The sequence below is a fragment of the Amblyomma mixtum genome, chromosome 2 (genome assembly GCF_055824585.1).
Source record: "Amblyomma mixtum isolate Tamu chromosome 2, ASM5582458v1, whole genome shotgun sequence".
Classification (NCBI taxonomy): domain Eukaryota; kingdom Metazoa; phylum Arthropoda; class Arachnida; order Ixodida; family Ixodidae; genus Amblyomma; species Amblyomma mixtum.
Genome location: NC_143013.1, coordinates 55,124,383 through 55,151,003, shown reverse-complemented (window position 1 = coordinate 55,151,003; position 26,621 = coordinate 55,124,383). Strand labels below are relative to the sequence as shown.

General features: G+C 47.5%; 1 non-coding gene across 1 annotated transcript; it reads left to right on the top strand.

Annotated features, from left to right (window-relative positions):
* The first annotated feature begins 21,990 nt into the window (after positions 1–21,990).
* Positions 21,991–22,062, top strand: TRNAT-UGU (transfer RNA threonine (anticodon UGU)). Its single transcript has one exon. It is a non-coding gene; the product is annotated as a tRNA-Thr (tRNA).
* The last annotated feature ends 4,559 nt before the right edge of the window (positions 22,063–26,621 follow it).

Genomic DNA, 26,621 nt, shown 5'->3' with positions numbered 1-26,621 from the left:
TATGATATTCGCTATATTCTCAGTGAGTTTTCTTCCCGTCTACGAAACAGAAATCATGCTAATGCGGAGATAACAGATATTTTCTTTTTTCCATTGCACACACGTTTTAGAGCGTTAGCACTAATCAAATGGGTACCAACCGCAAACAAAATCGTCCTTTGTCGCGTTGCCTGTTCGCTTAGTTCGAGCGCTCTGTCCCATAGCACTGTCCGCTCATTGCCGCCTTCTAAGTAGCAAAAATCTGTGCTTGCTCATTGATTCGAATGTAGCAAACAATCTATGTAGTTTTTCAGCAGGAAAGTTAAAATGCTGTTTCCTGCTCTTTACTTTGCTTTATCTATAGTTGGCACAGACCAAGCTTCTAAAAAAAAGCATGTTACTTGAGGAAGTAAGCCGCCATTTAAGGTGTTCTTTTCTTTGTGCCCATGGACGACTGCCGTACAGAGAGCATATAGGCCGCAGGCGCAATGAAACTGTGATCCGTTACGGCACTCTGAAGGCTAGAAAATTAAATATAAAAATAAAGATATGACTCAAGATAGCAGGCGAAAAAGGCAGACGTGGAAAGAGATAGCCCGCGGAGCCAACATCGTGGCGTCTCGTCGAACGTGGACTAATCTTCTTTCGCCTTCCTTCAGACATTAGCGAGCATGTCTTCTTTCGGTAGCGTGTGGAATGGTCTTCCTTAATCGTCTGGTCGCTGTCCGGTCGAGCGTGCTAGCGTTTAACCGTGACCTCTTCTTATACACCCCTCCCCATCATTTCCAACTCGCCTCCCTTCCCATCGATCAGTTCTTGCTCTTTCTTCAGCGGTCGTCAGTTTGGCCCCTAGTAGGCGTTCGCACACCAGGTCTTCAATAGCAGTCGTAGGTGGCAAACTTGTGGCAGGGCCGGTGGCATCACTGAGTTGCTCTATTAGACGACAGGGTGCCTCGCACCACCCATTCTGACCTGGTACTATGAGAAAATAAAACTTAAAAAAACAGTGGGTTACGCTTTCGACGGTCCGCAGCGCCCTGTATAACTCCACAGGCCAGTCACAACAGTAAACGAAATCAGCTTTTCATACACAAGCCAGGTATCGGAATTCTAGATATATTTTTTTCCGTGCGATGAGCTTCCTGTTTAGCGAATATAATCATGTATTTGTAAGTTCAGGAGTTTACGGCACCCTATATTGGAGCCTAATAATATTTCTGTCGGAAGACAATGAACGCTTAGCACAATCAAAACGCGATCGCCACTGCTAGGACTCAAACACAATGCACTACCAACAGAAAAACAAATGGGTCAGGGAAGCGGATCAAAGTTCATTTTCCTAAGACCTCGCAATGTATATTGGTTTCTTCGGTCAGTACAAGCTTAGCAAAGTAGATTGATCGAACCTCATGAGAAATGATAATGTTTATGAAACACGTCACCATGAAATCTGGCACATTCCATCAGTGCGTACCAACTATGGAACTCAGTCGTTGCGCGTGAGATTGCCGTCCCTATTGAATATTCGCAATCAATAAAAAAAAATCAGTTAGCTAAAAGCAAACCTAGAAGAAAGTCTACGTCTTTTCCTACATATTGTTACGTGACGGCAAGCGATGAAGAAAGGACTGCATGACTGATGGCGATGATATGATTTTAATGGCTGCGGGCCTAGCACGAGCGCTCCTGCCCGCGCCACTGCCCGCTTCGTCGTCTTCTAGTCCGTCACATGACTCGGGGCCACGAAGCGATCGTCCCGATCGCGCGAACTAGAAGAATGCTACAGACGATGACCAGCAGGACGTGACGATGGGCGTGGCAGAACATATGAACAGAGAAGCGAAGATGAAGGGCTTGCCGTCACGATGAAAGAGATGATGAGCGGGTGAAGCCAGGTCCACGAAGACTCAGGAGCCACCGGTTTCTGGAAGTCAACGTCGAGGCCCGTGGACACACCCAACGGCAGGGGCTGGGGTACTTGTTTCTCGTGTGAGTGTCAGTGGTCAATGGGTTCTCTGGTCAGTGGCGGCGGTCTCGGTTCAGTGGGGTCGTAGGTCGTTGGGTCTCATGTGGGTTCTCATGTGGGCGGCGAGTGGGGTCACAGGGCAGTTGCGGCGGTCGTTGTGTCGTCGTGTCTTCTTGTCGGGGCTTGGGGCGGGGCGGTGAAGAGCGGCGGCGTCGGGGCATACCTGGCAGGCTGGGGAAGCGCCGGGAGGTGCGAAGCCGTGAGCTCTCCACTGAAGACCTCGGTGTACAGCAGGCTCCTAAGCTCCGGGACCGGGATGAAGAAGGTACCCAGCACCTTGCACCAAATGTTACGTGACGGCAAGCGATGAAGAAAGGACTGCATGACTGATGGCGATGATATGATTTTAATGGCTGCGGGCCTAGCACGAGCGCTCCTGCCCGCGCCACTGCCCGCTTCGTCGTCTTCTAGTCCGTCACAATATTTTAAACTTTGATCAACGTGTCACTTTCTCTTGTTTTTCCTAACGTTCTTATTGCTCGCTTTGTTACCCTGTATTCACCAGTGCTTTCGTGCTTTCGTCCTCTGTTTGTTTTGCTTAGGTATTATTCATGTATCTGCCTTGTATCATTACCGAGAATGTTTTTACTAGTACATTGTGAACTGTTCGTCTTATTAATAACAGAATTGTTCATTTAGTTTTCAGTCATGACTTTTTTATGTTCTGAATTACAAATTTGCAACTGACGATGCCAAATATCATTTCTATATGTCCGTACGCACATGAATTGTTAAGGGGCACAGACCCCGTCAAGCTGTCTTCTTCAGCTTTTTGTCTGTGCTCCAGACCTCTTTAAAGATGTCGAATAAAGAAAGATGAAAGATGAAAGATTTGTCGCGCTCGTCATTTGCGGACTACGGATTCTAGATGTCTATGAAGAAAGGTTTAAAATTGATTTTCTATTCCACTTTTTTTCCTCCAGCCGATAACTCGTGCTGCATACAGCACGTCTCAGATGCAGAGAACAATTTCACATACAGATATTTGTGTCATATCCGGTTCATAAAAGAAAGATAAAAGCAAAAAGACTAGTCGATGGTCGCAGTGTCTTGCCAGTATACGCACGTTCAGCCTTTGACCAAACAGCGCCACACACCAAAGCAAGTTCACGGTACCAAATTTGGCAGGCTGTTTTGTGAACCACATAATTATCGAACCCCAAACAGTGGGAGCTCGCGTTGCTCAGCTCCATTCCCTTATATATCTCTGGGTTGTGAGACGAGTCATAGAAGTGACTGAGCGCCAAGGGCTCATGGCAACCTGGCGGGGTCTGACCCCCGCGCCCACTCTAACATATTCAAGAAACTGTTCGGGTCGACGACACAACGTTTCACTGCCACCATAGTTCATATAATTAAGAGCAAATTAGAAGAGCGCCACAAAGAAATCAGACTTGTTACATATTTAGTTAACGTAGTACTTAACTTTGTTACAGGTTCTATTCACAAGAATGAGTCGACTCCAGCATGCTACGTTAGCGCGATGTCAAGGGTCTTCCTCAGCGTCGCCCACTTTGTTTTCTTCTTCAGCGCCGCGTGACACTTCCCCTTTCGCAGAGGAAGCACCCTGGACCATTCAGGTCCTAAGAGGGGCAATGGTGCGACATGCACATCTTCTGTTTTCCGAGAGCGGCAACCTTGTGAAGATTGCCGATAAACCAAGTAGTTAGGTCATTGATCTGAGCGAGCACAATGAACGGGCTTGTACACTGCGACAGCAGCTTCTGGGACAAGCCAGGCTTGCGAACCGGCGTCCACGGCCTTATGAAGTCGCCAAGCAGGTAGGAGACATGCGCCGGCGTTCGTAGAACTACTAAAGCGGTCCTGCGAGGCCAGGGTATGTTGTCGGGCGACCATATGAGCCTCTTCAACCGGAAGAGGATGCTTGAAATCTAAGGCTCGGCGTCGACAGAGAACGGTAAGATGGCATCGAGAGAACTTCGAGGCGGACGGGCACAAAAGAAAAACGGGCTGTAAGCAGCTGTTACATGCTTCAAGGTACTATAGGCATACGTAATGAAGGGAAAGCACGTCGTCCCACTTCTTATGACATCGCAGCCATGTTCGTTAGTGTCCGGTTTACGTTAAACGAGGCCCTTCGCCTGGCGGTGTACGGCGTTGAGTGTCTTAAAGGGCAAAGACAAAGCACTTGCGGATGAGGCGCCGAAAGCAATGGAAAAGTCCCAAGAAGCACTTTGGAGTCTTTGACGCAGTTGACAGTTTAAATCTTCTGCGGGTCGGGGCTGACACCATCCTTGTCAACCAAATGGCCAGGCACAGCTATTTCGCGTTCCGCGAAGCGGCACTTCTTGAACTTCAGCACGAGACCCGTTCTGTGAATGCGGTCAAGGACAGCGGCTGAGGGGCTGATGCCCTCTCAAAAATGACATCATCCAGTAATTGTCACACATCTTGGTGGACACCCGAACCGTGCCATAAGGGAAGAGAGGAATGTGGGAATGAAAGAAGAAAGAAAGAGGTGGCGTGGTGGAGGGCTCCGGAATAATTTCGACTAGGGGGTCGAATCCCGACTGACATTACTGGAGACTTTACGTCAGATCACCTATTGAATAAAGTTAAGTCGTTTTAGATATGCGCCGATCTTGAATTCACATTACAAGCCCTCTTTTCAATTATTCTCATTCCAGGCATACACGTGTGACGCCATAGTTGTTCGTGGATTTTCCGTAAGAAAGCCCCCTATACGACGCCGGGTTTTCCCCTAAACGGGAGCTTTAACGGTGGAGAGGTACTATGATTGCACCCTGGCCTTGAGAGTCCATTTAAGCCTTGCTGGCGGATCCAGTTTCGTTAGCTCTTGGTGCGACGAGCGAGATGCTTAATACCCAGACAAATGTTTTTCAACTAGCGCGCGCAACTGTGACAACTAATGATGTTCAAAAGGAACGGAACACAGGCCTACAGGACACAGCGCGCTCTTAATACTGATACTTAGTAGTACACGAAGCGTTTTTATCTAATTCATGGCATACCCAGTACAATGCACACATAATGCACAAATGCAGAAATCATCTACCTGCTGCACACGTGTATGCTACTGCCTGTTTCTTACCATCTCTGCCTCATCAGCAGTTATCGTTACATGGGTGATGCTAACGTATTTTTCTTCGCATCTGTCATATGTTTTGTATGCAGCTCTTTTTTGTTTTTCAAATTGGTCCCACATGCAAATGAACGGGAAAGGGCTGTCAGCCAAAGGGCTTTCTTCGTTAGTCTGCTTCGGTAAAATGAAGGGCCTCTTCAAAATTGGGGTGTTTTTGTGTTGGCTTATGGTAATCAGTTTATTCATTTGTGCTTTTTGCTCGCGTTTCATAGTTTTTCAGTGATGTCTGATGTCTTTTTATAACTTAAATCGCCCGTAGCGTACCTCTGCTTTTTTGTTGTCTCTGTTTCTGTCCTCGCTAGAACAATGCTAAAAGAGGAACAGGTGGCCGCTTTATTTGCGAAAAAAAGGGGGCGCCACAGGCACATCATAAAGAAGCACCTCCTCGGCCAGGGAGCTGTACGATATCTAAGCCCCGAAGTATGCATGTTGAGCGCTCGGCATTCAGATGGTGTGTTTTGAAACAATTCGTAACGTCACCTAACCGCTACTGTTTCTGGATAGGAAATAGCGCAATGCCAAAGAACGCGTGGGAAAAAAAGTGTGGCCTCAATTACGCTGTGGATGTTTGTGGAACTGTTATGAATTTTTTCCAGTTACAATCGTAACAGAAACAGCAACGGAAGGAATTCAACCAATATTCTGAAAAGACTTGTTTTAAAGTCTCTCAAAGCGATGCACAGAAGCCACCCACTGCTCTGTGCGCGCTCGCATTCATGCAATTATTTACTGAATTACTTGGATCCTATATTTCAATGTCAGTGTTTCAGTGTGAGATGTTTCCCATAAGTGTATCGCAAGTTACCGCAGCGAGCTAAGTTCACCAATATTGGAGCCAGTTAACACCATGCCGGTCAGCGCTCCACTAACTGAATTCTGAAATGCGCAATCCTTTCTTCGTCCTTATCCTCGAGCCGTCTTCTTTTAGTTGAGTAGCTCGTGTAACGTTCTGATGTTCTCCAAAGCAGACTTATTAGTCTACAAAAATGTCATGCGCTAAAAGGGGAATACATGAGAAAAAAACACACAGCAGGACAGAGGCACAACTTCCATCTTTAATGAGAGAATAGGAATCCAGGCACTCTTTCATAGCCGCTGGGCTGCAGGGGGGGGGGGGGGGGGGCGGCAACGTAAGAATGCTATCTTGGCGTGCCTTGCAGAGCAACTTGATTGAGGTAGGTCACAACAGCAGATACCTTTACTGGGGTGAGAAACGGCATGAGCTGAAAACCTATGACGATATGAAAGAGCAGGAACAGTAAAAAAGAGAACAATGAAGAGAAACCATTGGCAAAGAGCACTAAAAAACTGTAGTTGACATGATAATTAAAAGACTTGTGGGAAAAAATTAGCTTTGGTTCAACCACTCTTGAACCTGGTTATGGAGCGAAAGCTATGGTGTATCGGGTAACTATATCGGGTTTGGTGTCTTTAACGTTGAGCGCGTTCCGTACAGTGGATGGGCAGCGCACCCACCCTGACACCTTGGCAGGTGGCAGTTAATGGTCGATCACGAGAGTTGGCTCACCTAATGAAAGCTGCGGCCTATTGCTGCAGTGCCGCGTTTCTGCCAGAACATTGTCAGTGCCAACGCATGCAGGGCACATCTGTTACCACCGCCACGCAGCTTAAGGTATGATTGAGGTGTCCACTGTCCCAGGGGGCCAGTTATGCGCCTTACCTTTCCTTTGCTTTATCTGTTGGCAACGTGGCATGGGCTTCGATTATGAAGGTCATTTGAAGGTCGAACTTGCGGGGCCACGGTGAAACAGGCTTTACCTAGCGTAGTGTAGCTTTCGCATCAAATAGGAAACCCGGTGAGAGGTGCTACCCGCTGAGAGCTGCTGGGCGCGTGTATGGGAGGGGCATACTTACAAGTGGTATCCGGACAATCATATTGATCGGCGGGTGCATGGCGGTGGGATTGCGGACTCCGACTCAACGGCGCAAAACATAAGAAACAACTAGCAGCAGCTAACCCTGTTAACGCAATATTCGCATGGATTCGAGTGGATATCGCGATGCCTCGTTGACTCGTTTTTTGCGGAAACGGCACAATGAATCATGAAAATAGAACACTTTCTTTTGTAATTGCGCACGTGTATTAAGACATTTTCTCCCTTGACTTAGGAAGGAGAATATTCGTGCATATGCAAAAACGACCTGTACGTGCCTGAGAACAACGAATTGGAAATAATGACATGTCTTCCCAGTGACATTTATCTTTTCTTTATACTCACCCTCACCCCTGACGTAAGAGCTAAGGAGTTCGTGTGAGGACTATAGGTCGAGGAATTCAGTCTAGTCTTCTGCTACTACGGTTCTGCGGAGGCGAAATAGGAACGCAACCCTGTAGGAAATGTGAAACGCCCGATGTCAGTTCTCGTTAAAGAATGTCAGCAGGTCAAAATTATCGAGGAGCCCGCCACTCTGACATCCCTCATAGCTCCCGTGCCTCCAGCTCGTTGTTGGTCCCCACGTACCTTACCACACCATTTCATGCTGTGCCATTATGCCATTATACCTATAATACCATAGCGCCTCCGCGGTGGCTTAGTGGCTATGGTGCTCGGCTGCTGGCCCGAAAGACGCGGGTTCGATCCCGGCCGCGGCGGTTGAATTTCTTTGGAGGAGAAATTCGAGGCCCGTGTACTGTGCGATGTCAGTGCACGTTAAAGAACCCCAGGTGGTCGAAATTTCCGGAGCCCTCCACTACGGCGTCTCTCATAGCCTTAGTCGCTTTGGGACGTTAAACCCCATAAAACCAAAACCAAAACCAAACCTATAATACCATAGCGTACCGCACCATATCATGATTACCATACCATACCATACAATACTATAGCCCATCACATACAGAAGTATTTTCGCATCAATGAATAAAACGCCCCACTGCACCAGTCCAATTGCATGGGCTCCACTCAAGGATGTTGTTGCTCTTTCCAATCCACTTATATCAAAACCAAGACAAAGTAGCGTCTTACATTCTGAGCCGCTTGCCTAAAACACAGTAGTTGCACCTGGGTGAGCGGCAATGTCCTATCATGCCCAAATGCTGTCGCTGTTTTCTTCGTTTGATAAACATCCTTGAAAAGATATACGGTGTAAACCGCATAACTTAAAGGGACACTGAGGAGAGCACTATTAATATATTTTTTATAGCAAAATCCGATAGTTCGGCATGTCATGGCTTTGTTGCCACTTGGCCGGCAGCAAAAAATGCATTTATTTCTAAGAAATTTGGATTCGAAGTTGAAAAGGTTTTTCCCGCCGCTGTGATTCAAACTTGGGATTCGGCTATGACGACAGAGGACTAAGTGACGTGAAACATGACGTGACATGACGTGATGCAGACTCCGTGATTTCTGGCTGCCAGCAGTGCGGCCTAGCAGCAGCCGAAAAGAAAGCTACCGCCGGCCGCACGTTGAAGGCATCTATCGGCTATTGCGGCCGTCGCTACAGTCGCTTCGCTTACGTTTGCACCGGCGTTTTGCGAGCGTTACGATGGATCTCGTTCTCGAAGTCGGCAACGAAGTTCTCGCAAATAGACACCTTTAGCATACCGTGTACCTTGATACCGCTAGCGGAATACCGGGAGCCCGCCTAACGCCGGCGAGCAGGCGCTGATTGGTCCCGATGCTTCAGGCGAGCGCGTAGCTGCCCGGCACGTGGCGCCATCTGGCGACGTCAAGGAGATTTGCGCATGCATTGGCTGCGCCTCAGTGATTTGTGCTTCTCGTGTCCTAGCGTTGCTAGAACCATTGGTTCTAGCAACACTGTTTTGTTATATGACGTCATGAAGCTTGTACTTGCGAGTTTGGCCTGTGGCGGCGATACCTGTATTTTGGTTCTTGCTCTTTTCTACGTTACAAGAGCTTTGTTGTCAGTATGAGTGGCGTTTTTGTAATCAGGAGCTGGTATTCTGTCGATACAAGCCAACTTCAATTTCTCCTCAGTGTCCCTTTAACGCTTAGCAGTGTCGACGTTACTATTCAATCTGCGGTGTTCGCAGTCTGTTCAAAATCGTTTCTCATAAACGCTTAAATGATGCGCGGAGTCTGCTTTAAAGCTGCTTCAACTCTACCGCCCCGTGCTAACGTTATTGTGGTGATTAACAAGGCACAAAACAAAAGTTTGCACGACAGGGCAAGAAGAAAAGCTGATGCAAGAGTAACATGCGGCCAATGCGCTGCTCCAGACATCGATGCAACCGGTACAGCTCGCATATATTAGACGAGCTTTAGTGATGAACTCGCCTGTGCTAAGAATTTTGGCTCTTGTTACCATCGGATTATTCATGGCGAGAACGACCATATCAGTTCAGCTAAAAAATCATAAAGCTCTCATCCCATTGCCAAAGAAAATAGCCTTAACATCGACTTAACAATGCATAAAACCAGCTCCTGGAAGCACTTACATATTTGTAAGGCTGAGACAAAAGCACAGTAGCACCGTCGGATAACGAACGCCGTTCTGCAAAATTAACGACCACCAGCAGCAAAAAAAAAACCTAGAAATTAAATAATTAAATGCTAGCCTCCTAGACATCTCGGCGTCGTTGCCGCGGTCAAACTGACTAATTTATCACCTTACCTTATTCACCACAGTGAATCTAAGCAGCTAGTTGAATCGTTAGGATAAAGTACAGCAATCAAAGGGGTACGATTCTGCTAAGAAGTGGACTGGTTCACTCAGACCCGAGGAATAATAAATATGAGTAAACTGTATGTCAACCAGCACGAGCAGAGCTCTTTAATTTAGTTGTCCTTTTTCAGCGTTTTAAAATTTGTCTTATAAAATTGCAGTAAGAAGTCAAATTGCAATCAATATTTTCTGCATGTATAACAAAAAAAAAGTAAATTCATACGCATATACGCAACAGGTTTTAACATGACATCATTTTCTTAGTATACGGCTCTGCTGAAGAGTGCTTGAAACAAACCTAAAAGCTAGCTTTCTAAAACTCCCTCTTCGTTAATACGTGTTTACAGCGCGGAAGTGGAGGATGACTTGAAATACTCCGTAAATATTTACTGCGATAAGGAAGTGCTCTTTTTTGATTAAAAGATGAGCTGCGAGGTGTAACACATTCCCTCAGATGAAAAGTCCGAGTAACTTGGTTAAAAATGAAGATGACTTTAGTCTTGCCGTCAAGGAATTCACTCCGCCAGCCGAGTCCAGCTAAAACATGAAGATGGGAAAGTACTTGTGCGTGCTGCACGTGCCAAGATAAAAGGAAAAGACAAGGTGACCCAAGGCTGTGCCTCAGCGTCTGAGCGGTTGTGAAAATATTATAAATAATGAACCTACTGAACTAATTATAAACATAGTAGCACGCAACGGCCTGCTGCTTTGCTTTCTGTGTTCTTGACTCACGACCTGATGCATTAGCAAGGACGATGGGCATGGAAAGTTGAGGAGCTAGATAATGATAAATAAGTGAGTATAGCAGTGACGGCTCAAAAGAAAAATTAACCTGTCGCTACGGAGAGCGTCGCAGCAGAGCTGGATACTCCAGGAGAAAATCGAGCCAAAAAGCGTATTCGCCAACTGCAGCCTGTACAGCCACAAGGCTTGAAACCACGGTGAATTGATCACGGTGACTGAAGATTGTCACAACGGCTTACCTAAAAGGGATAATAAATCCTCTTAAACGGCGTTATATGCCACTAAGCATCACGATTTGCGACCTAAAAGGGAAAAAATGGGAAAAAAATGTAATTAAAAAACAACAAAATTACAGTACCGAGAGCGGAGTCGAACGGCCGACCTTCCATACGCAACACGTGCCTCTAATCCACTGCGCCATAGCGGCGATGTCAAGCCGTCGTTCTGAATGAATATTTATAACCAGCCTTCATGTGTCTGCTACCTGCCGGTGGGCGGCGCTGTCATCGCTGGCTGTACCGGCTGCATTTGGCGAACACGCAGCCAAAAAATATGACTCAGAGAAGAGCTTCTTTAAGCGGTAAACTATGATTCGTGCCCGTGACTTGTGCCTGGAAACATGAAACATGGCTCTAAAAAATGTCGCATATGTTCGCAGGTACAAAAGTCGCCTTAGTCACGTTCAACGAGCTCGAACAGTTAACTGCTCGAACAGTTAACTGCTCAGACAGTAGGCAATTATCATGGAACACCGAGATGAATCTCAAACCACGTATTTACTCGGTCTGATTTGGATTTAGGACAACGGAGGAAGGTGCGTTCATCATGTTAAGCCGCGAAGAAGAAGAGCTGAGAAAGATGCTTCCAAAGATGCTGATTTTGTCACAATGCACTATCAAAACCAACTTTCATCAACGTCTTTCGACCATGTACGAAAAAAGAAAGAAAAAAAGGTGCCTGTAACATATCAGTTACAGGTTGCCAGTTAAATGTAAAATTTTTATTCTTTCACTTATGTTTTGTTAATAGTCCGAGCCCAATGATCTACGCCACGTTTTCGGCTGGTTTTCACATGCTGCACACTGCTGAGCGCAATGTCACGCGAGCCACACTGATTCTTTCATAGCGTGATTAAAATTTTTTGTATTTACTGATCCGGCCAGGACTGCGTTTAGACGGAGTAGACGGGAGCTCAATACCGGATTGTTAGCCGCGCAAATGGGGAGCATGGGGTGGAGTGAATATTCACTGTAACTAGCTTCTCTTTCAAAAGTTACCTGCGGAAAAGGGGCGAAAGATAAACATTGCTGGGTCCATTTCTCCTGATTTCCCTCTGCTCAAGCCGCAAACGGGAAGGTCTAGCACGAAAGTGGAAGAAATGACAGCCATCAGAGTGGAAACGTCTTCCGTATTTATTGCGCCTTACACTAAGGCCATTCGGCGCTAAGAGAACTGGACGCAGGACAGGAGTATGGCGGCATGAGAAACAGGCCATAGAAGCGGAGAATAGCGATCGTGAGTCGATAAATTTTCGACGCCAGAAGCGAGCGGAGCGAACACTCAACGCACGGGTGCCTTAGGGACCCTTACGTTCGGGAGAGCCGACCAGCCGAGGGCGATTTTGTCGCCAGCGCAGTGCAACGTGCGCTGGTAATAAATTAAAGGGTGCACGGTTGCTTCTGGTATTAAGCGCTGGGATATGAAGCGCGTACGTATGTGCTGCGCTTTGATTGTCGAAGGCGCTAGTGCTGGGTACTTCGTTTCCGCATTTTACTGTATAGAACCCGTAGGAGTAAATCGGGGTTTTCACGGGGACAAAATATCTAAGTATAAATGTCTTTATTAGAAAATTCTAAGCACGATTCCGATTCACCCTAATGCGAAATTTGAGCGCAGCTCTCTCGGTGTCTCGGGCTTTGTACGATCATAGCTTTGCTTTGTTGGGTAATCGGAACGTCTGGTGACGATATTAGTTCGATAGTAATATTAATTGATAACGAAGACGATCTGCAATGCAAAGCGCAAGAGTATGTTGCAGTTTAACAGGAGGCGTGATCGGCTGCTGCCTGTCCTGAAAGACGCCGGGATTCCGTGTGATCTGTTAAAGCTGATATGACTTTTTACCCTGTGGAAGAGCTGCACGATGGATTGACACGCAGAACCACCTCGTTCATCTAAGTCTCTGTTCAGTGAACAGTGCGCCTTGGTGCGAGCGGTTTATGCTGCGTAGGACAGGCCGCCTGATTGGTTGCCTATTCTTGACGCATGTTTATATCTCCCGCAATTGTCATGTGCTGGTGGAGTGCTGTGTACGAATACATGAGAATGTGTGTCTGCACCACGGAATAGTATGAATGCTAATAAAGCATTTGTTAGGAGAGCAGGTTCAATTTCTATGGAATAAAAAAAACTGTAACAATAGCCTAGTGCTCTCATGCGTTGAGTTGAGTTTAATGGCGCATGAGCGACTAAGGCTATCATGCTCCAAGCTCAGGGTATAAAGAAATGTTTTATATGTTATACAAAAGTCTAAATGAACGGCGGTGTAAAGGGCCTAAAAAGCTAGTGATTCCATGCAGTTGCCAACGAAGCTGATGTGTTCGCGGCGCAGCTTGTTCAGATCCCAGTCAGAGCAATGTTTATTTTTATTTTTTTATAATTTTTCTCGGTTACACTGATGGCGGCGACGGGGCTGAAACAATGAAGGGGCATTAAGGGGAAGCTGTCTTCTAAAAGCATTAGTACAGTTCACTGATTCGAGGTTTTTACGAACAATAAATAGAGCCAACCGGAGCCGCTTTAATTAACTTTACGGAATCCGCGGAGCTGGAATTCATTATTGACGAAATCATACAGGCAGCCAGACAATTTCACAAGCAAGGCTGGCATTTTGTAACTAATCTTTTTCCCCAATCGTTCATTTGTTTTCTCTTTAATCTGGTCACCCAAGCTTTGCACACCCGTTGCTTCCACGCTGCATGTCCTAGCTGGCGGTAGATATTAGTAGTAGATTGGCAAGAGAAATACTCAATAAAATGAAGTACAACATGAGTAGAGACAATCTTTGCTCATTCTTCAGGATGATCATGTAGGGAGAATTTCTCTGAGAGAAAACCTACCCTGTGGCATGTTCAACCCTTCTATCACTTTATGGCGAGGACAGCAAAAGAGAATCACTTCTACGACCTTAAGTTTTAATTCTTGTTAATTTTTCTAGAAGAACACAAGAGCTTACTTCTGACTGTGCATGCTTTTTTTTCACGCTATACTGCGCATGAGTATTTTATTACAGATGTAGCAACAAAACGAAGTCTATTAAGGTTCTCTGGTTCTGGGATTGGTTCTTCAGAGACCCGCACCAAGGCTCACCATTCACGTATTCTTCCTTCCAGACAAACCCGCGTTCGTACAGCGCTCTTCTTGGCCTAAATATTTTCACATCAGTGATAACGAAATATACATTACAGAATACAATCGCATTGAAGATACTCACTGAGGTGTTCAAAGGAAAGGCATTTCAGTTCATGACTGATAAAGGAATTCAACAAGCAATGACAGAGGAGAACGTCTTAACAACGACAATTAAAGCTTTCGTAGCGTCATACAACTTTGATCATAGTGCCATGATATTTCGTTTGAACTTTTTACACTGCACCTGATTGCACAAAATTAAATGCAAGGAGCCCTTCTAACCATCAAAAAGCACTTCATTCTACCGCTCCGGCAGCGCCTCTTGAACGCCAGTAAGTGGTATCGGGGGTAATAAAGATACCTAAGATGTTCCTGTCCTAATTACGATCACAATACAAATTTAACGTGAAGCTGGATTTATTATTTTTAAGAATAAAAGCAAAAGGACCATTGTGTGAAGATTAAAGCTATCCTAGAGAGTTTACATATTTTGCAATGTTGGCTTATTTTGAAGCTATGTAGTGTGATAACAAATCCGGTAGAGAAAGGTTAATTAGGGACAAACTAGTCAGAACAACTTCATGTGCGCAAAGTGCAGTGTGTACTAGTTAAAAAACAAGATTGTGAAAACTGTGCCGTGATGATTGTGATAAAGCTGTGAATGTAAAGAAAAAAGTGTGACTGCAATAAAACGTACAGTTTAGCTATAGTTAGCGCGACATACTTTTAAAGCACAGCGCAGCGGACGTTGCAGAGTGTCTTTTAAAAGAAATGCGGCTCTGTATGAATGCGAACCACTGTAGGGAGCCAGTAACGCTGTCTCGTCCTACTCTTAAAGGCGCAGCTTAAAAGTGCCACTAACTTTAGTTGAAAAAGTACTTGCTGATTGCTTAAATGAGCTTTTCCAATCACGCATGCATTCAGTATTTCCCTAAAATGCCGGTTTCGCATTGGTACCGCACAATCTTTCTTTTATACGGGAATGTTGCTCTTACTTTTCTGCGTAGTTCATGGTGTCTAGTGAGTATCAGCACTTACATTATGTTTATGTTTGGCTACGTCCCAAGCTTGCCACTAAGGCCAAGATTTGCCTGATCATAGTTCTGCAAGGAGGTGCGTTAGTTCATTTATCCTTGCATTATGGTTATGAGTGAGGATTTGCTTCCTCAAGAATCAAGAGGTCAGTTGCGACGACAACTGCGCAAGTGAGTAATATCCATCGTAATGTTTTAATACTTCTAGGTCTTACTTCTTACGTTCAGTTTTGTAGTTTTAGTCAATCGTCGAGAGTTAGTCGTGCTAGTTCGTACCCGAGTAGGTTTATAAAACAGTGGTGGCGGATTAACTACGCCTGCAATGCACTCGTAATGACTCCGGCCTTAACAAACTATCGCCAGACGGGAGCTGTTAGAAATATTAGTATTGTATTTAGAATGGGAACTAATTCAGGGCGGTGCTTAGCACCCGTGGCTAAATCGTTCGCGGGTACGGAAGCCGTCGAATTATGCGGCCAGTTTCTCCTCCTGGGCCGAAAACTGGGATATAAAATATACAGGGGAACCCTTATGCGCTAACAAGACGCAGCCAGCGCAGTTCATTGTGACGGCTTAGGTCTGAGCACAGACAGCGAGCTTCGATACTCCGAACTCTCCCCTGGGAGGAGAGTGATTAGCGTTTGACTTCCAGGGAAAATAATTTTAAATTGAACTTCAAAACCCTTTTTTTCTCTCCTCTTGTTAGCCGCTGTGAGGAATGAGTTCATATGAATTTCTTAAAATTCACCGCCGCAGATGGCCTAGTTTACTAGCATACAGAAATCTGTCGTGGAAATAGACTGGGCCCTATGGTTGTTCCCGGGTGAGAAGCGTTCGATGTGATCTGTACTGCACTGTGTGAAAATAAAACAAGCCAAAAAACAAATATTTTTGATCTGTACATGCAGGATTATTAGTCAACTATGTCCACAAAAAAATTGCAACCAAGCAAATATCTTGCATACAATTAAGAACACAACATCTAGGTTTCAGTGGACGTCAATGTATGTTAACACTATTGTAAAGTTCCTTTGTATATTTCTTATGCAAAAATTAATGCATCGTAGCCATTTGCTATACGGCTACTGAGTGAGACCCACTTCAGTCAAAGCATAAATCTCGCACACCAAAATTTGAGGAACCAGGGTGCGGTCGCGAACATAGCATTGTCCCAGTGCGAATTAATTGCCCGCCCCCGGCTCGGGGAGCGCTGCGATATTTCCTTGCTACATGCGCAGTAGTGCGAATACACGTCGCGGAGACATTTGTCAAGGAGAAAAAAATTAAGTTAATTACAGGCTGTCAAGGTGCCAGGGCGTCTTTTCAAAGAAGTCATGCTTCCAAAAAACTGGTAGTATATCATCCAGACTTGTTGCTTTGCGCCTACCATTGTTATAAGCCAAGTGCCGTCGCTCAGGCTAGTTCCTTAGTTTCTTTGACCCACCCCGCATGAAACCGGAGCTGCTCCGGAAACGCCGTACTTACAATGAGGAATACAAGAGGCTTCCGGTTCAGTGTGCTACACCCGCACTAGATTTCAGAGGGCAAATTCTGCAGTGGTTGGTTGCAGGAAAGGATTTCTTCACTGCCATCGGAATGGTGTAAGCACGCGACCGGTGAGATGAGGTGAAAGGAGGTGACAAGAAGGTTCTGGAAATGTTACTATCGTGGACGGACTCGCTCAGTTTCCATTGCAAGCAGCCGCTATGGAACGTGCTGTCTAAAAAGCACGGATAAGAATGTCTAAATAGCACGGATAAGAAGTGTTGGTTTTCAGCAACACATCAAAATTGAAACCTTCGATATAACTGAAGGAGCAGGTGTTCAATTTGTACTGATTATCGAACATTTTTGGAGGTGCCGTTGCTTTTCATAGAAGCTGCACGGCCAGTTTCCTGTTCTTCGCACATGTAGCAGGCTCTACCTCAGCTCAAGACTAAACCAAGGAGGGGCAGAATGCGCTTAATTGCGGAGAAACTATTAGTGAAATGGGCCGTGTATAGTGGGCCATACATCAGCGCCGAACAAGGCTGTGAACAACGCATAAAAAAACTAGAGAAGATGACAGCTAGCAAAAGTTAGCGGTGATAAATGGCGCAAAAAGGAATAAATACAGAGCGGACGCCACATGCAAGAGAAAAACACAAGCCGTCTCACTCCGCCTGTGGCTCCAAGACAACGCACCTTATCTGCGTCCGTCCTGTAGCGCTTCTGCATCCCGCCTGCAAGCAAAGCACTTCGCCTCGTAAATGTCGGCCCCGGGTCTTCGCGCTTACTCATGGCTGATCCTTTCTTATTCAGATACTTCTCGTGCCCTTCTTGCCACGGTACGATAGCAGATAATTGGATGACTGGGGGGAAAGCAGGGGGCGAAATAAAGGCGCGTCAAGTAACCGACGACCACCGCTCACTATCTTTCGCTTTGTAGGGCTGCAGTTCTTTCGATTTTCCTGAATTATGTAGCGTGACATTTACTGTGATGCGTTTTTAAATTTTTCTACAAATAAACTTCTTACGTTGCGAACGGTGTGCAATGTAGTGGTGTTTAGCGTGCGCGCGTATGTGTGTGTGCGTCCGTGCGTGTGTGCGTGTGCGCGTACAACGCACAGGCATTCTTGAGAAAAGGAGAGATTAATTAAGCTACCTCAGGACTCTCAGCCTAGGCACTGCCGCCAAGACGCTTCTCGCTTCCGAGCCCATTGCGCTGCTGCGGCTGCCCGCTCTTCGTGTCAAGTGCGGATAGAAAGAAGAAACAAGGAGACATCCGCAACAACAGCCACAGGAGCTGAAGCGCCAGCGACAGCGGCTGTGGTTATAAGGCCCTAATGGTGAGCAAGCCCGTGGCTGCAAAGCGCACACACTGCGGTCGCTTCTCTTGTCTGCGAAAGAGACACGAATGTGGACCAAAAGGGTAGCAATCAACTTTGTTCGATTTCCCCTTTTTTTCTCTTTTGCAACTTGTTAGTGCCTAGCTGAGAAGTTCATATGCTCCTATTTGTGTGAGCACAACCCTTCAATCACTTTCAGAGTTGGGTTTCGTGTTGTTGTTGTTTTTTTCATTATTCCCTTCATTGGACGTTGTTGCTCTGAGGAGGGCAAGACATTCAGAAAGATTATGTGCGCTCATGGACAGCAGTTGATTACAGAAATAAATAACGAGAACTGATCTCTGAAATTTCCGCTGTGTAGAAGAAATCGGAAGAGAAAAATAGGCAGGGTTTATATACGCCCCGTACGTCCCTTCGCATGGATTTTCCCCAGCAAATGCTGGTCGTCCGCGTGTCTATGTTTCTCTTGGGGACAATGTCCCCCAGCGAATTTGTCTGGGCCCGTTAACGCGTAAAGGCAATGCCCTCTGTTCAACTCGCGTGTCTTGCCAGTAAGTGTTGTGTGTCTGCTCAGCCTTTCGCAATGCATTAAGACAAGCAAAGGTATGATACGAATCCGATTTTATGAGGCGGCTACTGGCGGCCCTGTGGTTTGGGGCAAATGGCCAGTCACTTTATGGGAGGTTCTACTCTTGGATTGCTACAGGCCGAAAATAAAAAATGTATAAAGACCAGCCTTCTTACAGCGCACGAACTCAAATTAGAGCCAAAGACTTAGAGAAAGGTGCACGATGTTATTCACCAGCATTATTTTAAACATCTATGTTTCTGTAAATTGTCTGTGGGTTACGAGCCATTGCAAGCTCGGCACTCTGCTTTTCCGGTAGTCTCACCTTGAGTTTCATCTTCCTTTCTTTTCGTTTCTTTTTCATTTTGAGCGCTAATGTGGGGATGCATTTCGGAAATGAGGCAACGGACTTGAGATACTTGCATTGCCGTTCGAAACGTGGGAATCGTTTTCTTAATAAAATTTCTGCACTAGTCTAAAATTAGAAATCCAGTATCTTACTCAATGTTGTGGCCATCGAAACCAGTGTTCATTAAAACTTATCATCCTGTACTTGCAGATCAAAACAGGACGGCCAACGAGCGAAGAAATTAAGCTTACAATACGTTTCTGCTGTTTGGTTAGCAATCACTAAATTATCACCGTACTTTCGTAATAGGCATGAAAGTACACCACTCTCTCATTAACATCAGGAGAGGTATGTAGATTTTTTAACAATTATAAGTTGAAATTCGAAGTAACAAATGCATTGCCATTTACGTAGGCCGTGCTCAGAGGTAATATAGCCCTGTTTGCCGCAATTGGTAGCAGTAATTCCGCAGAGGGGATGGCTTTTTATCTGTCTACGGACATAAAAGCAGTGTCTTGAGTTATGTGTGGTCGTGTGTCGGGATACAACAGGCTATCAGAGCTCAAGGACAAATCATATTAATATAAAAAAGCTTGAGAAGAAATGATTCATATTAGATGGAGACCAAAAAGTTCGGCAGAGACAATTAAGACTGCTTCCGTGTGAAGAGGCCAAAGCCCACCACACTACATCTGCATGGGCCGCCGCTCCTCGTATTCTTCGTCTTCGGCTCGCTTTCACCGCATCGACTGGACATGCTGCTGGGTGCGCCGTGTGCGACACTCCACTGGAGACAAGGAGATGGCTTTGTTTTCACCGAGCGCTTCTCTTTTGTAACGTCTGACAGCATTATGGCGGTCTTGAGCTTCTCTCCATCGTCGCTGTGCCGCATCGGAGTCGACAACAACGAGAGGCCTGCCCCTTGAAACCTTGGCAGTAGATGAGAGGGTTCACTGTCCATAGCGCTAGATAACACACAACCAGCGGCTGTGACTACTGGCTCTCCACACTGCCTCTATGCTCGTTCGTATTCGGCCGTTGTATTGGCATGCACTGGTTGCATTCGATTGCGTTCGGATGCGCCGAGGACACCATCTTTTATGAGTGCCATCAAATCTTATCATACACACACGCACACACACGCCTAAGTACCTGATACATGGACTGTTACCTCAAGAGTTGAAGCGTGAAATACCTGCTTATTCGCTTTTGTTTTGTTCGACCGCCTGTTCGTTTTGTTACTTCTCTGCTGAAAAAAGCTGTATGATGTAATAAACTCATACAGTTTATCAAACGAATATCATATACTTATCATAAAAATCGTAGAAAATTATCATCGAAATGTCATACATTTCTGTAAAATCATAGAGTCATCATAAAGATGTCATAAAATTTTATACAAATTGTATGACATATCATACAGATTGTATGATATTCTATGATGAAGCCTCTATGAGGTTATTGCAATTATAGAACTTTTTTTCAGCAGGGTTTTGGATCCAGTCCTTTGTTTATTACTGGGTTGGAGTGCACGAACACATATCGCAGCAAGGTGTTGTTTTTGACGTAGCTTGCCCAAACTTTGCTTCTCTGCGTTGTAGATCGGAGGGCAAACAACGCCACTGCAGTACAAATGAATTCTACGAAGCTGATTCGTGCTGTATTTCCTATTCATGTACCGGCGCTAGTCAGCAGCAACTTCAGTTTTTAGTGTGAAAGCACTACTTCACGGAGTCAAACTAAACCAAGAAACTTGTGGCGCCCCTGACTTTGAGGGTGCAGAAATAAAATAAATATTGCCGCGCATTGGTTTCTCAACCGCGGCGGCGCGAACATATAAGCTTCGCTGCCACTGCACGAGAGCACTATCGTAGTGCCTCTTTTTTTATTTATTGGCTGAACAACCACATACAAAGAACAGAAGACATCACATCAGCACAGTTACCAGAACGTAATATCCGGTTTGCAATAAAAGCCTGAGCTTGTCTTCAGCTGAAGTCTCAGGATTAAAAATTGTATAAAGATTTTTGCGAGATGGTGCTCTCCCAGAACCATTGTACAGATCGGTGTACTCGTCCACACAAGGCAGGAATGTATTTAATAGAGTGAACAGGTTGGTGGTTCTGTCAAGTGTGAAAACATTCTTTTTTTAAGCTGCACACTGGGACCTTAGGGGTGAAGATATGGCTGGTTCATAAAGGACTTTTTTAACTCTGGGGCACACACACGCTGCAGAAAAGTCGAAACTGCTGAACAAGTGTTGAACAGGACGATATATTTTTATGGGACGTGCTTCACGGAACGCTTGAACCCATATGACATCCGGTTCCTGCCGCGCCTGCAGCGCCTCGACAGCTTTTTTGCAAGGATGGGGGGGGGGGGGGGGGGGGGGGGGGGCTAGAAAGGCACAAACATGACTAGTGCCAAAGTCAATGGTGAGCTGTTCGATGAACACATGAAACAGTCTGATACACAAGAGAAAAAAAAAAAGGAAACACGCACACACTCGCCTATGTTGGGCGAGACAATAATAAAAAATAATTTAAGCACAAATGAAAGAAATTTTTTCAAAGTTGTGCAGTCGTCCACATTTTTGGTATTGCGTTCCACTGAGGTAAGATGCTAGGAAAGAAAGAATTCTGATAAGTGGTAGCTCTAAATTTTATTTCATGCACCTTAATACATGATTATGACGTTGGGATATGAGATGTGGCAGCCAAATGTAGAGAGCTCTATCAATCCCGGTTTTACTAAAATAGATGAGGTAGAGCATTTCTACTTTGCTACTCAGGCGCCCACTCCTAAGTAGTTCTCGACGAAAAGTTTCCTTTATTGCTGAAAGGCTGCATCGAAAATTGTAGCCTTTGGCGACAACGCGGGCTGCGCTCTTCTGTACGCGTTAAAAGCATTCTTAATGCAATCAAGCGCGGATCCCACATAGAACTGGCATATTCAAGAATGTATATGACATACGTGAGATATGAGAGAAGCCAACAGCCACAGAAACCAGGGGGCACAGGGGATTTTTAATTCATTTTTTTTATTTTGTGGTGTTGATCAATTTTATAATATTACTGAATATGTTCTCGCGTAAAGCTAATTGATTAGAAAAGCAGAAGGAAAAACAACCACATGCCGCCGGTGGGATCCGAACCCACGACCTCCGAATTACACGTCCGGTGCCACGTCCGCCGCTTAAGAGCGTGGGTGGCGCTGGTGAACACTCCGAAGGTTAGGTTATTTGTAAACATAAATACCCCCGAAAGCAGAAGGTTTGACAGCCGTCGCCGTAGCTCAGCGGTAGAGCACCGGACGTGTAATTCGGAGGTCGTGGGTTCGGATCCCACCGGCGGCATGTGGTTGTTTTTCCTTCTGCTTTTCTAATCAATTAGCTTTACGCGAGAACATATTCAGTAATATTGTCACGGCTTGACGTACAGGCCGGCGGCGAGAACGGGTGAAGACAGGGAGCACAGAAAAACAGGGAGGTCCACCAGCAGCAACGTCGTCGTCGGCGCGCGGCCAAAACACTCCTCGTCTTTTTCTTCCACTCGCGACACTACCTCCCCCTATAAAGAAGCATCGTCCCGATGCTAACACGAAAACAAAGGCACAGGGCGGAAAGCCGCACACGCGCACAAAAACTCCTGCTGGCCAGTGTAGAAGAAGGAAGGAAAATCAGTTCGGGGCAGATGATCATCGCGCGTAATACGGCTTAAGCCGCACTACGTGCACAATGTCAGGGCGGGGTGAACGACGTGATGACGGTCGTGTTCCTTCCGGCAGCACCTCATAGTTAAGTTCACCGATGCGGCGAAGAACTGTATACGGGCCAAAGTACTGCTTTATGAGTTTGTCGGAGAGACCTCGACGGCGTACTGGCGTCCACACCCAGACCTTGTCTCCAGGGTAAAAATGTACGTCGCGTCGACGGAGATCGTACCGACGAGCGTCGGCATGCTGTTGGTGTTGGATGCGGAGTCTAGCGAGTTGCCGAGCTTCTTCCGCGCGCTCGAATACTATTCGGGCACCATCGTCTACGTCGACAGGCGGCTCGTGCGGTAGCATAGCGTCAAGCATCGTGGTGACCTGTCTGCCGTGGACCAGCTGGAAAGGGGTCATACTGGTCGTCTCCTGGACAGCGGTATTATAAGCGAATGTAATGTGGGGTAGTACCGAGTCCCAACTGCGATGGGCGACATCCACGTACATGGCGATCATGTCGGCCATGGTCTTGTTCAGCCGCTCCGTCAGCCCATTCGTTTGCGGATGGTACGCAGTAGTTCGGCGGTGGCTGGTGCAGCTGAGACGGAGGATCTCCTGTGTGAGCTTGGCCAGAAACGCGGCACCCCGGTCAGTGATCAAAACGGCAGGGGCACCGTGACGGAGCACAATGCACTCGATAAAAAATTTGGCTGCCTCAACAGCTGCCGCAGACGGAAGTGCTCGGGACTCCGCATATCGCGTTAGGTAGTCCGTCGCTATAATAATGTACCTGTTGCCCGACTGCGACGTCGGAAATGGACCAAGAAAATCCATTCCGACGGTGTGGAACGGAACAAGCGGTGGTTCGAGTGGTTGGAGAAGACCAGCTGGTCGGATGGGTGGTGTTTTGCGCCTTTGACACTCTCGACAAGTTCTGACGTAGTGACGCACGTACTTAGGAAGTGTCGGCCAGTAGTACCGTTCTCGAATACGTAAAAGCGTCCGGCTGTAGCCAAGGTGACCAGCTGTAGGATCGTCGTGGCAAGCTTGGGCGACCTCGGAGCGCAGGTCCTCCGGCACAACAAGGAGCCACGACCTCGGGCTGCTGTCGAAGTTCTGCTTGTACAATACGCCGTGCATTATCTTGAACGTCGGCAGCATGCGCTGGAAAACGCGAGGCACCGCAGCTTCGTGGCCTTCCAAGTGCGCCATCAGCTGACCAATCTGAGGATCACTGCGTTGCCGAGCAGCCATATCTGCCGTGTCCAATGCCCCAAGAAAGCCGTCCTCTTCGTCATTTTCGCCTCCCGGTGCCAGCTCCACAGGGGCTCGAGACAAGCAGTCAGCATCATGATGTTTGCGGCCGGACTTGTAGGAGATGGTGACGTCGTACTCCTGTAGCCGAAGGCTCCACCGAGCAAGGCGGCCTGCGGGATCCTTAATATTGGCGAGCCAGCACAGCGAATGGTGGTCGGTGACGACACGAAAAGGGCGACCGTACAGATAGGGCCGGAATTTGGTGATGGCCCAGATGACAGCGAGGCACTCTTTTTCAGTTGTCGAGTAATTTCCCTCCGCCTGCGAAAGAGCTCGGCTGGCATACGCAATAACCCTCTCAGCGCCATCCTGGAATTGCACAAGCACTGCTCCTAGTCCTTTGTTGCTGGCGTCCGTGTGGAGCTCAGTGTCGGCGTCTTGATCAAAATGGCCTAGTATGGGGGATGTTGCAAGGGCGTGTTTTAATTGGCGGAATGCTGATTGTTGCTCCTCGTTCCACTCAAAGGCAACGCTATCCTTCGTAAGGGGGTAAAGTGGCGCCGCAATCTGGGCAAAGTTTCGAACGAAACGCCTGAAGTATGCGTTTCGACCGAGAAAGACCGAGAAAGCTTCTGACGGTCTTCTTGTCCGACGGTGGGGGGAAGGATGCAACGGCAGCCGTTTTCTCGGGATCTGGCTTCACACCCACTTGGCTGACGATATGACCAAGGAACTTCAGTTCACTGTATGCGAAGCGGCACTTCGAAGGCTTGAGCGTAAGTCCGGCGTTCAGAAGAGCTTGAAGAACTGCTTCAAGACGCACCAGATGGTCTCTGAAAGTGCTTGAGAAGATGACAACGTCATCCAGATACACGAGACACGTCTGCCACTTCAGACCGGCTAGCACAGTATCCATGACTCGTTGAAATGTCGCGGGCGCTGTACACAGGCCAAACGGCATCACCTTAAACTCGTAGAGGCCATCCGGGGTTATAAATGCGGTCTTCTCGCGGTCGCGCTCATCCACTTCAATTTGCCAGTATCCACTCTTCAAGTCGATGGACGAAAAATAGCGGGCATGACGAAGACGGTCGAGGGTGTCGTCGATGCGTGGGAGTGGATACACGTCCTTCTTGGTCACCTGATTGAGTCGCTGGTAGTGAACGCAAAATCGAAGGGTCCCGTCTTTTTTGTTGACCAGCACTACAGGTGCGGACCACGGACTGTTGGATGGCTGGATGACGTCGTCACGTGTCATTTCGCGCACTTGCTCCTGGATGGTTTCCCTTTCCTTCAAGGAAACGCGGTACGGCGGTTGGCGAATCGGGTGCGTTGCGGTGTCGACAATAATTCGATGCTTGGCGACTGGCGTCTGTCGAACTCGGGATGTCGTCGCAAAATAGTCGTTGTACCGATGCAAAAGGGAGAGCAGTTAGCGTGTTTGGGAAGGCTCAAGTTTGGGATCGATATCCAGGGGCAACGTTGTAGGGTCTCGTGACCCGGGCGGGGCCGCCTCCTTAGGCAGCGCAACTGCTTCACGAACGTCGCTAAGCTCTTCCATTTGGGCTATTACTGACCCTTTCGTCAAGTGCTGCGGCTCGTTCCTGAAGTTGGTCACGAAGATGTTGGCTCGCCCTCGTTGAACATTTGCGACCCCTCGCGCAACACCAATGCCGCGCGTAAGTAACATCTGGACATTGCCTTCCAGAACGCCTTCTCCACATGCTGTTGTATCGGCTCGGACCGGCAGGAAAACTGTCGACAACGGCGGCAAGTGGACATGGTCGGCATCAACTTTCATCGCAAAGCCTGTGGCCCGGGGCGGTACTGGCGATGAAGAACGTGCGCGGAGGGTCAACCTGTTCTGCCCTATGTCGATTACGGCGCCATATTCACGGAGAAAGTCCATGCCCAGAATAACATCTTTAGAGCAATTCTCCAATATCACGAAAGTGGCGGGGCACGTCTCACCGTGGATCTCGACGCGGGCAGTGCACTTGCCAACAGGGTTTACGATGTGGCCGCCCGCGGTACGTATGGGCGGTCCGTCCCACTGGGTGGTAACCTTGCGAAGACGCCGAGAGAAACTGCCGCTGAAGACCGAGTAATCAGCGCCGGTGTCCACAAGGGCCGTTACGTCGCGCCCGTCGATCAGAATGTTCACATTGCTAGAGGTTACAAAACGGTTTGCGTTTCCAAGGATACCATCGGTCGAGCTGGGACACACTAACGTAGACGGAGGTTCTTTGCTTCGTGCGACTCCGGCAACGCCACCTCCAGGCGTCGCCGTACTCAGTTTTCCCGAAGTGGCGAAAGGCTCTCACGGCGAGACCCGCGAGAAGGGGATGGTGGGCGGCGCGGTGGCGGCGACTGAGAGGTGCGAGGAGCAGCTGTAACCGGTGAGGGAGAACGTCGAAGGTAGTCTTGTATGTCGCGGGGATGCTCACCGTAGCGGGGGCACGGATCGGCCCGGTGAAAACCCCTTAGGCCGAGTTCGCGGTATGGACAGGAGCGATACATGTGGTCAGGCTCACCGCAGTGAAAACACAGTGGGCGCCGGTCCGCAGTCCTCCAGATGTCGGTCTTCCTGCGTCTCGGCGGTCCCAGGCGTGCATCAGACGAGTGCAGGAACTCACGGCGTCGAAGGCCGGAATCGGGAGCGCTCTGGTCCTGGCGATGGGCGGGAGGAGGACGACGAACTGCGGCGGCGTAGCTCAGAGCTGGTGGGTCGGCTGCAGCTACAATTGGGACGTCTTCTGGCGGCAGCGCGTGTCGCAGTTCTTCGCGAACGGCCGACGCGATGGAGACAGAGGCGGGCTGCTCAGGAGTAGGGAAGAGCTTTTTCAGCTCCTCGCGGATGGCGTCGCGAATTATTTCTCGAACATCGGCGAGACCAACTCCGCCCAGGTCAGACGAGGCAAGACTTGAGACGACAGGAAGGGCTCCGGCCAC